This window comes from Acipenser ruthenus, chromosome 5 (genome assembly GCF_902713425.1).
Source record: "Acipenser ruthenus chromosome 5, fAciRut3.2 maternal haplotype, whole genome shotgun sequence".
Lineage (NCBI taxonomy): Eukaryota > Metazoa > Chordata > Actinopteri > Acipenseriformes > Acipenseridae > Acipenser > Acipenser ruthenus.
Window position 1 is genome coordinate 40,905,216 of NC_081193.1, and position 17,106 is coordinate 40,922,321.

The following is a 17,106-nucleotide window of genomic DNA, read 5'->3' on the forward strand; positions in this document are numbered from 1 at the left end:
CTTTATCTGTGGTCCGACGAAGACACCGGCTTTGACCTTTGCCTCAGACAGCTTAGGGAAGAAGTCTTGAAGGTACTTGAAGGCTGCCGACTCCTTATCTAGAGCTCTGACAAATTGTTTCATAAGGCCCAATTTGATGTGCAGTGGTGGCATCAGCACCTTCCGGGGGTCCACCAGTGGCTCCCACTTGACGTTGTTCCTCCCCACAGAGAACTCGGTCCGCTGTGGCCAGTCCCGCCTGTGGTAGTGAGCCTTGGTTTCCCTGCTGTCCCAAAGGCAAAGATAGCAGGGAAACTTGGTAAAACCGCCTTGGAGACCCATCAGGAATGCCACCATTTTGAAGTCTCCTATGACCTTGATGCCATCTCAGAAAAATGCAGATATGTATCCACTTAGGCAGCTGGAACTAAACTGAACTGGTGGGCTTAAGGCCCCTGTATTTATACTACTATTTATATTACTGGAAAGTTCTAAAAAGTTCTAGAAGTTACTCCAAGTTTACTCAGCACTGAATCTATCTGGAATGTTCTGGAAAATAGGTACATTTCAAAATATCACTGTCCTGGTCACAAAAGCAAAGTTTGTGGGGAATAATAGCCATTTTCTATACTTTTGAGGCATAAGCAATTAGGAAATAACACTTACTACCCAGGAACCAAAAAAAAAAAAAAAATTGTTACACAGTGTAATTTTACACAGAGCAACTGCGCTGTTCCGTAAGAGGGTCTAGATTTTGGGTCAATTATCATGTAACTTACTTAGGCTACCAATTTCCTAAGCTCTCATGGGGCACTAATAGTCCAGTTGTACACTTCGTATGGTTAGGTCCATCCCAGCAGCACGTACTCTATTTTTTTTTTTTTTTTTTAGTAAATGTGTATTACAAGTCAATAGATTGTAATTATTACATGTATTCTGTATACCAACCCCAGAAAATCTGCATGGAGCTATGTCAGCTTGTGATGGGGTACATCCCGCCCCTGTGTTATTTTGTATGTGTTGTATTATTATTTAAAATGTATGTTTTGTGTATAACAACACAATGTTATTATTGTTTACATTCTGGATGGGGTTAAAATGCCCTGTCCAGATAAATTTGTGAGAATGCATGGTCAACAGCGAGTGGTTATTGATAAACTAGCAGTTGACCACGCATATGATAAAACCTGTGCCGAATGTGGTCGAGGGGTAAATTAGGTAATTGATAGCCAGTTGATCCCTCGGCCACAGTATAAAAGACCTGCAGCTTTGACTGAACGGGGTGGGTTGTCCAGAGGAGGAAAGAAACAAGTAAGAACAGATACTGAAAGGAAACAATTGTTACTTGTGCATGCTTTAAACCAGCACGCTACTTGTTTGATTTAGTGTTCACTTTGTTTTGTCTGTTTGGTTTGGCCAACAACCGCTTTGTTTTATATAAGTTTGTTTTTGCTCTGTTTTGTTTAAACTTTTTATTTATTAATTAAACCCAGTACTGATAGTCGATGTGTCGATTCTCTTCCTGGTCTGACATCACCACAAAGACATCTCTGCCACACAGATGTAGGAACCGTCAAGTTTAAGCATTAATTCCTTCTAAATGCCTTAATGTGCTTGTTAAAAAAATACATATATATATATAAACATTTATTTTTATATCATGTACTGTGTGGGACTGCAAACAAAATACACAGACAGTGGGACAGAGTTTATGGACGTCTGTTTATTACAACAAGCTGAACACAGAGGCTGGACACCTATCGTATTGTTTCAACGCACTCCAGTTTGCTTACCTTTCCTACTGTTTTACCACGATAGCAGGAGCTATTGTACTGTTTCAACGCTTCCCAGTTTACTTACCCGTGATACAGCTTCACCACGATAGCAGGAGCTATTGTATTGTTTCAACGCACTCCAATTTACTTACCTGGGATACAGTTTTACCACGATAGTAGGAGCTATCGTATTATTTCAACGCTCCCCAGTATACTTGCCCTTGTTACAGATTGTTCCACGATAGCTGGAGCTATAGTACTGTTTCAACGCTCTCCAGTGTACTACGCTGTGTTACTGTTGTACCCCGATAGCAGGAGCTATCGTATAGTTCCAGCATACTTACCTGTGTGCTCACTGTGCGCCAGCAGAGGGAGCCATTGCCCGCGAACTCACTTTCCTGTACCTGGTACTCCAGTACGAGGAGCACCGCTTCACTAAGGGTCTGCAGACAAGAGACCATACTAAGACTGTACCAGCACGATGAAGTGATTTCCTGGGGTAGGCCTAGACTGGGAATAAAAGTGAGACAGTCAGTGGCCTGTACAGGGCATGTTCAGTTGGTGGTGGGAAACAAAACTTGTTTGGTGTATAAAATAAAGATACTCACCAGTGTAAATCTACACCCTTGGGAGGGCATCTTTCACAATATATATATATTCTGAAAGCTGAGAGGCATTCTGTGTAAAAATGTTCAAAATCAAGGTTTCACCTCTGCTCTAATAAGGATTTAATTTTGATGTGTGAAAACATCAAATCAAAAACAGACATTGACACACACAGGATTCAGAGGGTTAAAGACAACACCATGCATACATAACATATAGACCTTGCCATTAATGTAGGCTTTGAAAAAAGGCTGTGTGTAAAATGTGTAACATGCCTATTTTTTTTTTTTTATTTATAAATTAATGTATTTATTATTCTGTTAAGAGCTCATTTTAACCAGGAAACTGTTACCAATGTTATACGATACTGCAGCGCTGTAGTTTTGTATTATTTCCTTTTATTACCATAACGCTTATTCCTTAGCCTAATCATAAGTGAACGTTACAACTGTGTAGCTTTGAAATATCTGTTTCTTTTTCACTGGCTAATATAAAGTGTGACAAATTAGTCTATAAACAGAGCAGTTTCTGAAATAAGTTATCATACTGTGAGAATTGTTATTATTATTTATTTTTTTTATTTTTAGATTTGTTCTGTGTGGTTTCAGGATTATAAAACAATAGGGGGGAGACAAGCAAGATCAGATGGCATTCAGTGGTCAGTAGGGTGCAAGCCTCAAGTAAATTGGGAGTTTTAGACTGCCAAATAAAAGGTAATATGATAAAAAAATAATAATAATAATAATAATAATAATAAAGAGATTATGGCTACACTTGAATGGTAAGTGACTGTAGAGGAGGTGACAAACAAAAAAAGAAAAACATGACAATGCAGGAAAGGAAAGGAAAGGAAAGGAAAGGAAAGGAAAGGAGAGGCTACTGATACAGACGTGCTTAGATAAAACCGAACATATGGTGGAAAATCTGTTCCTGACTGCATCACTGGACACGAATTTGGCAGAAGTATCTAGTGATCAAGCTACTGTTGGAGTGGTAGAACATTCCTCCCCTGCTACCACACTGAGGGGGCAGACAATTAAGGAAGACATGTTTCAATGTTTTTATAAATAGTATGTATCTGTTTGATTATATGTCTTTATTCATAAGATATAACAGTTTATTCAAAATTTAAATGTGCACTTAGGAATACTTGCATCTTATATGAAGAAATGGCAAAAGGCAATACAATTAAATAATGAGTCTTTATGGTTTTCTATAGGTATAAAATCACACTCAAAGCTAAACCAGCATTATACCCTTACCAAACAGCATTTTTTTAAATGTGACCATGAACACATCGAATTATTTAAAAACTAATTGAGCTAGTTTCTTTTTAGTACCTCTACGCTTTATTTTGTATGCCTGCATACAGGATCTGGGGAGAGGTCCCTGCTAAATTGAATACTATATTTAATTCTGTATTGGTGTTGCTTTGGTTGGATTCAATGGCCATGCCAATGGTCTTTTCAGTGTAGGGAAATTAAGCTTCTGGCTCTGGGTTTTTGGAGAGTTTCACGTCTCGGAAACTGCATTACAATATAGCTGTGCCAGGTTAGAGATTAAGTTTGCCTTTGCATGTACATAAAGAGCTGCTTTGTGGCCTCAACCTGCAACTGCATTGTCTCCCCGCCCTAAACCTGAATGTAAGACAAACCTGGGGCACTATTTATACAAACATTAATTAACTGTTATATCAGCAGTAACTCTCACAAATGTGTAGAAAAATGTGTACCCAAGCAAATACTAGGAAATGTAGAAGGAATGCAGCAGAGAAAATATAGATTTTCCTGGGCTTCTTGACCAGACTGTCTATCCAATGACTTTTTGCTGATTTTTTTATAATTGTATACAGATGCCATTGCTGGTTGTCAGAAGTTCACTGTTATAATCACACATACAATAAAATAATTTAAAAAAAAACCCAGAACAAAACAATTCAAAATCTTAATGTACAACAGTATACATGCTCATTAGATTATATTATTATTGAACCATTTTCTGTATAGAGCATAATTGGATTCCAAGCATACAGTAATTGTATAAAAACAATTGTGCTAGTTACTTGAGGTACTTTACAGTCTCCTTCGATGCAGTAAGTACAGGTCAACTTGTTTTTGTAGCATCAATCAAGGTCCAGAGGAAAAAGGGATACAGCTGTGTCTGTAATGAAGGAGTATGTGAAAGGGCATATTTGCATCCTAACCTCACTGCTGGAGTCAGAAATGAGGTGGCTGAATTACCATGATGGATAGCATAGTTTTTAATTAGCGAACAAAGGGTTTAGTGATAAAACTTAAGGGCATTCGATTCTGTTAAGTCATTAAAAGATGGATTATGGATACAAGGCTCTTTTGCATACAAGATCATTCTTCAGGTATAGGCTGTCAGCTGCATGTTCAGAATGATTAGCTCACCAAGATATTTGTCAGACACTGAAAATGCATCCATACCCTTTTAGTATTGAGTCAATCTCATTAACCACTTCAGCGCAGATGGTATAATCTCTCTAAATGGGAAGTTGCATTAACTCTCCCAGCTCTTCTTTGTCTTGCCTCAAACACCTGTAAGGTTTAAAATAAACCCAATGCATATCTATACACAGAATATTGTATAATGTGTATAGATGTGCCTTTGGAAGGAGTCCAATGTTATTGTGGTTCTAGGGTGTTTGAGAGTTTTGTATTATAATGTTCCCACGGGTACAGGCTTAGAATGGGAAAGGGTCTCCATTGTATAGGCTCAGTATATGTGAAGAGTGCTGTGTCATCTAATGTGAAACAGATGTAAACCAAAACCAGATGTTAGAGTAACGATTTCTACAGGATTAAGACTGCGCATGTTCAGAGCCAAATGAAATGCAAAATTATATAAGCTTTGGGGAGATATTTCAGTGAATTGCTTGGGTTGAAATGGACCTCTGGACCTGTTTGTAAAGGGTGTTCCCAGATTAAGGTAATGGCTAATTACTATTTTGTCTGCAAGTTAGGTGACTACCATTATTCCACTAGCAGAATGGGTTGCAATAACTGATGTTTCTGTATCTTGAATAACCAATAAATATAAACAAATGTAAACATGTATTGACTATAATCATCTGTTAAGAATACAGCTTCATTAATTCAAATACCCAGCATAAGCCATACATAATTATAAAAAAAATAGATAATGTCTGCTACATTATTGGCACCCCACAGGAGTGGAGCACTGCTTTAAACCATTGAGTGGTGGTCTGCTTAACCAGTGTTCAGTGTTTTGAACAAACTTAATATATATATATATATATATATATATATATATATATATATATATATATATAATGTACAGTCACCTCCAAAATTATTGGCACCGTTGATAAAGATGAGCAAAAAAGACTGTATAAAATAAATAATACCAGTACTGAGCTATATTGTAATTTTCCAACATGTGGAATATATTTGACTTTATTAATGATTCAATGGAATCAACCAAAATTACACATTTCTCAAATTATAAATTTATTTCCAAAAAAAAAAAATGAAGTGTCACAATTATTGGCATCCTTGTTTTCAGTACTTTGTGCACCCTCCCCTTGCAAGGATAACGTGTAGCATAATCCAGAATAAAATTAATGTTTAATGAGATTGGAGAACACATTGGGAGGGATCTTAGACCATTCCTCCATACAGAATCTTTCCAGATCCTTGATATCCTTCGGTCTGCGCTTTTGGACTGCCCTCTTCAATTGAAACCACAGGTTTTCAATGGGGTTCAAGTCCGGAGACTGAGATAACCATTGCAAATTGTTGATTTTGTGGTCAATTAACCATTTCTTTGTGGATTTTGATGTGTGCTTGGGGTCATTGTCTTGCTGGAAGATCCACTTGCGGCCAAGTTTCAGCCTCCTGGCAGAGGCAACCATGTTTTTGGCTAAAATGTCCTGGTACTGGGTAGAGTTCATGATGCCGTTGACCTTAACCAGGGCCCCAGGACCAGTGGAAGCAAAACAGCCCCATAACATCAAAGATCCACCACCATATTTTACAGTAGGTATGAGGTTCTTTTCTGCACACGCATCCTTCTTTCAATGGCAAACCCACATCTGGTGTGCGTGGCCAAAGAGCTCTATTTTCGTCTAAACTGACCATAGCACCCGGTTCCAATCGAAGTGCCAATGCCGTTTAGCAAACTCCAGGTGCTTATGTTTGTTGGTTGCTCTCAATTAAAGGCTTTTTCTGGCAACCCTTCCAAATAGCCTATTGGCATGGAGGTGGCATCTAATTGTAGATTTGGAGACTTGGTGACCCCAAAATGCAACCAAGATCTGTAATTCTCCAACTGTGGCCCTTGGATTTCCCTTTGCCTCTCAAACCATCTGCCTCACTGTGCGTGGGGGCAAGATACACCTGCGTCCTCTACCCGACAAGTTTACTATTGTTCCAGTGGTTTTTAACTTCTTAATTAATGCCCCAATATTGGTAAGTGGTATATTTAGTTTTTTAGCTATTGTTTTGTACCCATTGCCTGATTTATGAAGGTCAACAACCATTTGTCTCTTTTCATTTGTGGGTACTTTGCCTTTCCCCATGGTGATGGATGACAAATGGATTTCATATGCGTGTTACCTCATTTTTATACCCCAGTGAAACAGGAAGCCATGGAAGGCCACAATACATTTCATCTTTATCAAGGGTGCCAATAATTTTGGAGATGACTGTATATATATGAATTATGACAATTTAAAAATGTAGATTTTTGTAATCTCAGAAAGTAAATATTAATTAGGTTTGTGAATGATGCAGTGAAATAAGAATGCCACCGTTACATTTAAGAGATTGCATTTCTTGTTTAACGTTGAAGTTAAGGCAGAGAAAGTTCCTACAATAAACAGTCTAATGAGGTAGGTTTAAATACGATCTCGCCGAGGTTCCGTAAAAAGAACTGTCTAATATGACAAATATGGAGGGGCTCTTTACACAGACCGAAGTACTAAATCAGCGGTGCACAAACTTTATACGCCCCCCTTTTTTGCAAACAAATTGATCTGGTATTGTAGGCGGCAGAGTTGCCTTTACACTCCGACTTTTAAGAACATGTTTGTTAACATTTATGTATTTTGCTAAATCTGGACTTTTTTTGGTTAAATCTAGGAAAAAATATGCCGTTAAAACATTAGGGTTTTTTTTTTGTTTTTTTACACTTGGCACGCTCTGTTCACTGCAGTTTCAGTCACACTCGCCACTTCAAACATCAGTCCTAGAGTGAGCGTCAATGGCTCATTTGAAAAGGTAAGAATTTGGACTAATTAGCTGTAATTTATGTATTTATTTAAAATGTTCTATCCTTTAAAAAAAAAACTGCCCCTTTAGTCATAGTCACGCCCCCCCCTCCCCCCCCCCCTTACTGACTCTCCGCGCCCCCTACTTTGCGCACTACTGTATTAAATAAAAAAAATAAAAAAACAGAGGAATAAGATATTCCACTAGTTAAATACACACTGAAAATGAATATACAGAGACAAATCTGTTGAAAAGAGATGAAAGATCTTGGCGTATAAACATTATAGTACTAGGGGTAAACATCTGTAAATTAAAATAAGCCTACACATAAAAACATAATAAATAGGCTGTATATCGATATTGTGCTGTATAGGCATTGACAGAGAAGCAAAAAGCAAGATATTTTGTCTGACTAGTTGAGATAGACAGGTTAAAAACAGCAATGCTTAGCAGAACAAATGTGCAGCTACACAGAGAGACACGGAAAGTAGACAAGCAGGTATACAGAGTGAAAAAAGAAAGCGAGAGAAAGAAAAAGAGAGACATGTTTTTTTTAGGAGAAATTTTTAAAGAAAGAAAAAGAAAATCTTACATTGTAATACAGAATGGTATATACAATGTTTTCAGGAAGATTAAATCTGTAACAAACTAAGATTTTATTAACATATTTTCGTGGCAAAATGTTGTTGGAACTGAAGTTTTGTTGTGTGTGAATCTATGTTTTCAGAGAAGCTTAACACGTATAAATCACAAAAGAAAACATTATGCTAAACTAGCTAAAGAAATGAATAAAATTGACATAATAATACAAATAAAAACAATGTATTTTAAAGATAAATTGAAGATTGTGGATAGGTGATTTTGCACTAAATGCAATTCACAAAAGTAGATCCATGATTATACCATTGCAAACTTAAACTATTTGAAAGATCTGGATAGAAAAGAGTGCACATAATACCGTCAAAGTTAAAAGAGAGCTTTGAAAATGCTGAATAAATCTCTATAGAATAATAATGTGTATCATTGTGAACAGGAGAGAATGAATCTGAGCTGCAAATCTAACTCCCGACCAGGAAGGGCGCTAAGTAAGGTGGTATGCCTTCACAGGGAGGGTAGGGTGGAACCAAAGTCATCCATCTTGATGGAAGGGCGTAGCTGTAAGACTGCTGAACAGCTGTATTGTGATCAGCTGTGTTGTGGGCGGCGATTGGCTAGAGTGTAGAGGGTATTGTTATCTAAATAAAACGGGACCTTTTTGTAAATGCACCCTCTGATTGGACATAATATCATTCCTGCATCACTCACATCCTGACAATCATGTTAAAGGAAAACTGAAATATATGTTATTGAAGTTTACTGGTAATTCTGTAATGATTATAAGTGAAGCCAGACATGGTTTTATTTTATTTTTGTTTCATGAATTGGATAAAAAAAAATAATTAAAGAAATAATAACTTTAAATTACAAATTGGTGATAGTGTTTAAATTATAAACTGGAACAGAAATGAAAGCAATGACCTTTATATGTGGTTATTTTAATGGCTAAATTCTTAAAGTACATTTTAAACAAAACATCTTTATTTTTGCTTTTTTTTTTTTTTTTTTTTTTTTTTTTGTTATATAATTTTAGTCGTCGGCAATTATTTTACCCCGTTTTTCACCCCAGTTTAGCATGCCCAATTAGTATCTGTATCCCCGGCTCACCGCTCGCAACCCCCCCGCCGACTCGGGAAACGGAGGCTGGAACACGCGTCCTCCGAAACGTGCTCCTTCCAAGCCGTCATTTTTCGCACTGCAGATCCACAGCAATGCTACCAGACCTATAGTGCCGGAGGACAACACAGATCTGGCGGCTCTGCTGCAGAGCCACAGGCGCCCTATCGGCCACAGGGGTCGCTGATGCGCGGTGAGCCATGGATTCCCCTGCCGACCTAAGCCCTCCCTACCCGGGCAGCGCTCAGCCAATTGTGCGCCGCCCCCTAGGAACTCTCGGTCACGGTCAGCTGTGACATAGCCTGGACTCGAACCTGCGATCTCCAGGCTATAGGGCACATCCTGCGAGGAGCGCCTTTACTGGATGCGCCACTCGGGAGCCCCTATTTTTGCTTTTGTGAAAGGAATGTCACAGAGATGTTATCTTGAGTAATGCAAAGCAGCCATTTTTAGGTTGAGAAAAAATACTGAAGCTGTTAATCACAATTTGGCCATCTAAAGGTTAATTTACTTTGAAATTGACCATGACCTACTATATCGGGTTGATAAATTGCACCAGACCGGGGAGGTGTGTCACCAGTTGCTTGTCCCTAAGCCTTTTAGGGAAGATTTATTGCATTTGGCTCATGCTGTTCCCCTGTCTGGTCACTTGGGTAGGGACAAAACTAAAGTGAGACTTGAGGCACGGTTCAATTGGCTGGGGTTGGATGGCGATGTGAGGCGGTTTTGTGAGCAGCCCCAGAGCTGTGCCACGAGCCCCCCTTGTGCCATTGCCACTTGTGGAAGCTCTGTTTGAGTGTATTGGGGTAGATATAATCGGACCGCTGGAGCGAAGTGCGTCGGGATACACGCACCTGTTGGTTATTCTGGATTACGCTACACATTATCCAGAGGCCATACCACTTCGCTCTGCCTCCGCTAAATCTGTCGCCGACGAGCTTGTTAAAGTTTTCTCCCGGGTGGGGATTCCCCGAGAAATGCTTACTGACCAAGGAACCAATTTTATGTCACGGCTGGTCCGCGAATCATGCAAACTTTTGGGGATTAAGACCATCAGGACATCAGTTTATCACCCTCAATCTGATGGTTTGGTGGAGCGTTTTAACAAAACTCTAAAAAGCATGATGCGTAGGTTCATTGAAAACGATGTGCGCAACTGGAATAAGCTGATTCCTCCCCTCCTTTTTGTGATTAGAGAGGTACCGCAGGCTTCCACAGGGTTCTCCCCATTCGAGCTGCTGTATGGGAGGAGACCTCGGGGCGTGCTCAATCTCGTCAGAGAGATGTGGGAGGAACAGCAGGACAATTCGACCAATACGGTCCGGTATGTGTTGGATCTGCGCAGATGTCTTGAGTCTGTAGGTCAATGGGCTCGTGACAATCTGCAGCAGGCAAAACACAGGCAGGAGACCAATTACAATAGAGGGGCCCGTTTGCGCACATTTCAGCCGGGAGATAAAGTGCTTTTATTATTACCCAGCTCTGAGTCTAAACTCCTGGCTAAGTGGCAAGGACCCTTTGAGGTTACACGCCAGGTTGGTACGGTGGATTACGAGGTCTGCCAGCCGGGACGAAGGAGGGAAAAGCACATTTATCATGTGAACCTCCTGAAGCCTTGGGTGCAACAGGAGACGTTGTTAGCAACACCCACAGATGACGTCACTGATTTGTGACCTGATCTTTCTGTCTGAGGTGAAACGTGAGGTTCACAATCTGCTGGCTGCTTTTCCTGACGTGTTCTCTCCAGTCCCGGGGCAGACTCGAGTAGCCCATCATCATATTGAAATTGAGCCGGGGACACGAGTTTGTCAAAGGCCATACCTGAACGTAAAAGTCAGGTAGTGAAAGCAGAGATTGAGGAAATGCTCAAGCTGGGTGTAATAGAAGAGTTCCAGAGAGACTGGAATAGTCCAATCGTTTTAGTAGATAAGCCAGACGGGTCGACACAATTTTGCATTGATTTTAGGAGAGTCAATGAAAAATCAAAGTTTGATGCTTATCCCATGGGTAGATGAACTGCCGGAGCGTCTAGGCACGGCTCACTTAATGATACCCCTAACCCCAGAATCACAGGAGAGAACAGCGTTTTCGACTCCCTTTGGGTTATACCAGTTTACTACCATGCCCTTTGGGTTGCATGGAGTGCCGGCCACTTTCCAGCGGATGATGGATCGCATTTTGCGGCCCCATCAGCAGTACGCCGCTGCTTACATAGATGATGTGGTTATCCACAGTGAGGACTGGCCGAGTCATCTGGGTAAGGTAGTGGCAGTGCTGCAATCCTTGTGGGAGGCTGGGCTCACTGCTCACCCAAAGAAGTGTGCAATTGGGAAGAGTGAGTCGGAGTATTTGGGGTATCGGGTAGGTGGCGGCCAGATCAGACCGCTTGTTGCAAAGGTGAAAGCCTTGGCTGACTGGCCGACTCCTACTACAAAAACCCAGATGCGCTCTTTCTTGGGACTTGCGGGAGATTATCGTAAGTTCATCCCAAACTTTGCTACTCTCGCCACTCCCTTGACAGACCTAACCCGGAAGGCTGTCCCAAATACGGTCCAGTGGACGGAGCCATGTCAGAGGGCCTTTCTCGCCTTGAAGAGGAGGCTGTGTAGCAAGCCAGTGCTGTGCAGTCCGGACTTTAGTCGGAGGTTTACCCTACAGATGGATGCATCTGAGACAGGTCTTGGAGCAGTGTTGTCTCAGGAGGTGTGGGGAAGCGAGCACCCGGTCCTCCTTCCCCGCGAGAAGAACTACAGTACCATTGAGAAGGAGTGTCTCGCAGTAAAATGGGCAGTCGAGTCACTCCGGTACTACCTCCTGGGGCGACACTTCACCCTCATCACAGATCATGCCCCCTTGGCATGGCTCCACCGAATGAAAGATAACAACACCTGTATCACACGGTGGTACCTGGCAATGCAGCCCTATGCCTTCAGGGTTGTCCACCGAGCAGGAAAACTGCACCAAAACGCAGATTTTTTCTCTCAGGAAGGCATAGAGGTGTAGGGTTTTCAAATGGACCGGTGGTGCCATTCTGAGGGGGAGGGTATGTGAGAAGGGAGGGATTTGGACTGACTGTCAGGTGCATGCGGGAGCCTGTAGGGGGTTCGTATTCTCTGTGTATTCCCATGCTGTCAGGCAATGTTTTGTTGACGGGACTCAGCTGTGAGGAAATCGGCTGACGCTCTGTCATTGGCTGGGGGGTGGGACTACACGGGGGGAATGAATTAATAAAAAGGCGCTGTTTTGTATCCTCTCTGGCTCATGCAGGAAACATAGTGGAGCGTGACTTCACGGCCGAATCCTGAACAATCAGAGGCTTTGGAGCAGCGACTCGGAGAGACGGAGTGGCAATTCCGGTGCAAGGCTTACAGACCCGGGGTGCAAGCAAGCCACACGGGTTATTTACTGTGACACTGTTTTCAGTGAGTGAGTTTAGCGTGACTGAGCCGTCCCACAGTGTATGAGAGGGTGCAGAGCAGTGCCTGTTCCTCGGGGCTCCCACCACTAGAGGGAGCAACGAGCCGCGGTAAAAACCTGCACACTTTATTTTGTAGTTTTTCCTTAAAGTATTTTGTTTTCCTTTTTCCTTTCACCTTTTTACTTACTGTTCCTTTGGATTACACACCTGTGTGTGTTGTATGAAGACAGGGCACAATACCATTGTTGATAGAGTGCCCCAAACTATAACAACACATCTGACAACCAAGCTCATCCTAATAAATCTGGGCGCCTGTGCCGGCATTTCATATTTGAACTTGGTGTCTGTCTTGTGTCTTCCCACACCCTACCACAAGGCATTAATTAATTTAAATCACATGAAAATAAAGTGAACCTGTTATAAGTAAATTTTGTTTTATAATAAATTAGCAATTAAGTCAGGGCAATTTCAACACAGTGAAAAACTAAATTGATCCATTCTGCACGTGAACACTCTTTCGGCGAATAGAGAAAATCCATCGATTAAATAATACAAATTTATAGATACAATTCTAGGTATGATAAGTATGTGGCCAGACAGAATTACAGATACATTTTATAGGTACACCACCCACTCGATATATCGCGGGTGTCGGGGTCCAATATAAATCCACTATACAGAGAGAGACCCAAAGAAAAACAAATAGGCTAAAAAATACTGTACAACCACTCATTTTAATAGGGGGCGTCAGGGTCCAGTATAAATCCTCTATGCAACCAGATTTTTCTCATTTTTTCGTATAAAAAGCAGCACACCATTTTAATTCATACAGCGGAGGGTAATTGCTTCTCATCAACTTCAGTCTCCAATTAATTTCACGAGTCTTCCTCTCCTTTCTCAAATGCACAAACCTGCTGCATTGAAAGAATCCATTACCGACATAGGAGGCTTGTTGCTAAGGAGCTGACGTCACTGCCTTGTGACTTTTGCTAGTGTATTGCTGCCACATGTGAGCACCTTGTTGGCTAAAGGAAATAAAAACCGCTTCAGCAAGTAGTGTTATTTCTGAGTACTGTTCAAAAACAATGCTACAACCTAAGAAACAGGATGCAGTACATTCTGTAAATGTAACCTCTGTGAAATACTATTTTGAGGTTTTAAAAAGAATTGCTTCTGGTTTTGAGTCTGCCATTCATTCTGCCATTGTCTTATGTAATTAACTTTAATTGAGCATCCATCCATAACTTGAAAAACACACATTCACAAAATGTTAGGTAAAAGAGAGTAAGGGCTTGGTTTGATTAACTTATACCCTGCCGAGACAAGCCTCAGCTGCGTTTTTTGAACATTGTATTGCAATGGGGAGCCCTCGTGGTTTTATATCAACAACCTATCCATATTTAAAACGAGATTATCCCTAAAAATAAGTGATTGAAGCAATCCAGATGTGTTACCTGTTGTAAAATGTTCTAAAAACCCCAGCTGTGGCTTTCATCAGTGAGCAGTATCACCACCCAAGAAAAAGAATAGGCTAATTTTCTAATTGTACTAAACCCCTTAATGCAAACTTCCCTTTACTGGAACTGCACATTCCGTTTTAGTGATGTGTTCTTTAACACCCAATGCTTGTAGGAGAACCTTTGCTATAGAGAAAGAGAAGGTTATGTTAGCATGCAGAATAGTTTTTCTTGGTGCAATTTTGGACCACCCGCCAGAATATATATATCCAAATTCAACCACATAAACATATACACAGTGTGATTCAAAATAGTGGCAACAGTAAAAATGGATACAGGGTGAAGATTCCGAGACTGCCCTTTAAATCATCTTGGCTTAATCTTGTTTGCTCTCCCTGTTGCATTGTTCAATATGGAGGCAGTGGAGGAGAGAGGAAGTGTCGAATTATTTTATTTATTGTCCCTGATGCACAACCTTATTTATTTTTTAATAGGAATCTATAATACATATCTGCTGTATCTTGCTAACATGCTGTCTTTATCTCTCTTTCCTTTGATACTTCCCTTATGGCGTGTGATTACACAAACAGTATATTATTAACATCTAAGAGTGACATCTAGTGGCCAACATATTTATGATACAACAAGAGAACATCACTGGAGGCATTTTCGAAGGGTTTCAGAGGCAGATTTGATATTGCTTTAAGTAGATTGATTGTTTATTTGTAACCTGATGTGAAACACACATTTTATTCTCAGCTAGGCGTAACCTGTGTGACCAGAGTTTAATAAAAAAAGATTAATGATGGAATATTGTGCTGTTGGTCAGAACCTGAACTGGTAAGAGAGTTATGATTGGTCAGCCAAGGTGCATTGGGTGTGACATCAGGAACAATCACAGGCATTGTACCATCTTATTGAATTTTATGAAAGTGGAGCAAGTAAAAAAAAAAAAAAAATACAAAAATAAATAATAATATATCCTGTCCTAGCCTATACCCAAATAATACAAACGAATTGCCTTATCAAACTGTGTAACAACCACATTTACTGTACTGCATTGTGTGGGCACATCAATACCATTTGCACAAAATTGACATTTATTCCAAATCGATTGTCAGTCATTTATTCTGTTAATAATGATTCTTCCTTCTGTTCTCTCTGACTAATTGATCTTGTTGTGCAGATAACCAAACTCATTGCCAGGTAACAAACACCCCTAATTAGAAGGGTGGAGTTGCTCAGATTCCCTCCTCAGGGAAATTAAATTCTACATACAACCATCAATTTCTATTTACATTACAACAGATTGTTTGGGATGGGAGTACAAAGCAGTCATTGTGTTTAGAGGCACAGAGATCAGTTTGTTGAGAATCGTTCCGCCATTTTAAATGTAAGTTTAAACAACTGAGTAGGTGGTATTGCCTACACATGTGTGAACACTAATAGCTATTTATTGAATGATGTTTTATACTGCATGCTCTGTGACATACTTAAGGAAGTATGTGTAGATCTACCATCATTCTCAATCATTCTGAAATATATGCTCTTCTGTTGTCAGCATCACCTCTTATAGCGATTCTACCCCACTGACTGGTCACAAATACAATTGCTCACGGTTGAGGTGACTGTCCTGATACAATAACATGAAGAGAATTATTAGAAGAAATTGCTGAGGGGCTTAAATATATCTTGACCATTATTATTATTATTATTATTATTATTATTATTATTATTATTATTATTATTATTATTATTATTTATTTCTTAGCAGACGCCCTTATTCAGAGCGACTTACAATTGTTACAAGATATCACATTATTTCACATTATACACATTATACATTATTTCACATAATGTACAATTGCATTGATTATTTTTTACGAAAGCTGTGATGCATGTTATCTTTTTCTATTGTGCAATTATTACTAAAGTCTGTTTTATATAAATACAGTTTATTATTCATTACACTGATATAACATTATTCATCCAAAATCACATTTAGTATAACATTACCTTAGCCATGTTTATTTCTAGCATATGTATTTTTTGTGTTCTGCTGGCAAAAAAGTATTTAATTATTTCATGTAAGTATTTCCTTTAGGGCTATCTATCTACTTGTGGCAGAGCAAGAGCTCTGCTTGTAAACAGTGTGGGTGTTTTTGTGTGTTTCAGTGGTGGTTGGCAGGGATGGGGTTAATTCCTGTCCCTGCCAAAAACCTGTGAGAATGTGGCTGCTCCCAAATAGAATAATTGGTGATAATTGGGAACAGCCACATTCTATAAAAAGGGAGCCCAGCGGTCCTTTTGAGAGACAACCAGGGAGCTGGGAACAAGAGCGGTTTGCTGTTACAGGAAGAGAAATAAATGTTCCTGTGTTTTTATTTAAAAACCCGCTGTGATTTGGGTGAGGGATTTTGTGTTCATGACTTGCTTTTGTTTAACCTTTTTATTTGGGCTCAGTGAGCTGTGTTTTTGTTTATGATTTGATTTAATGAAAAATGAACTTGCAGTGCTTCAGTCCTGAGTCTCCTTTCTGCCTCCTGACCACCATAGACACCCTGTCACTCTACACTACTAATACAATGCAATTGTCTTCAATTTCTGTTCTGCAGTACTTGTCACATTCAATGCACATTATAACAGCCAGGTGGCAACATATCTCCTCTTATTTAACAAGAAGCTGTGAACAACCTTTCAGTAAGGACAGAGAATGCTTGAAAGAAAAGCATAACTAAATCTGCCAGGTTACGCATACCTCTTTAACTTTCTGCAGGTGGTTCTCTGAGCAGTACTTGCTGTAATGGATCAATTGATCACTATCTGACCTCTTAAGCAAAATAGTTGCTTTTATTACAAGGAAAGAATCTTTAGAGAGTTGTGCACCATTAAATGATAAATGA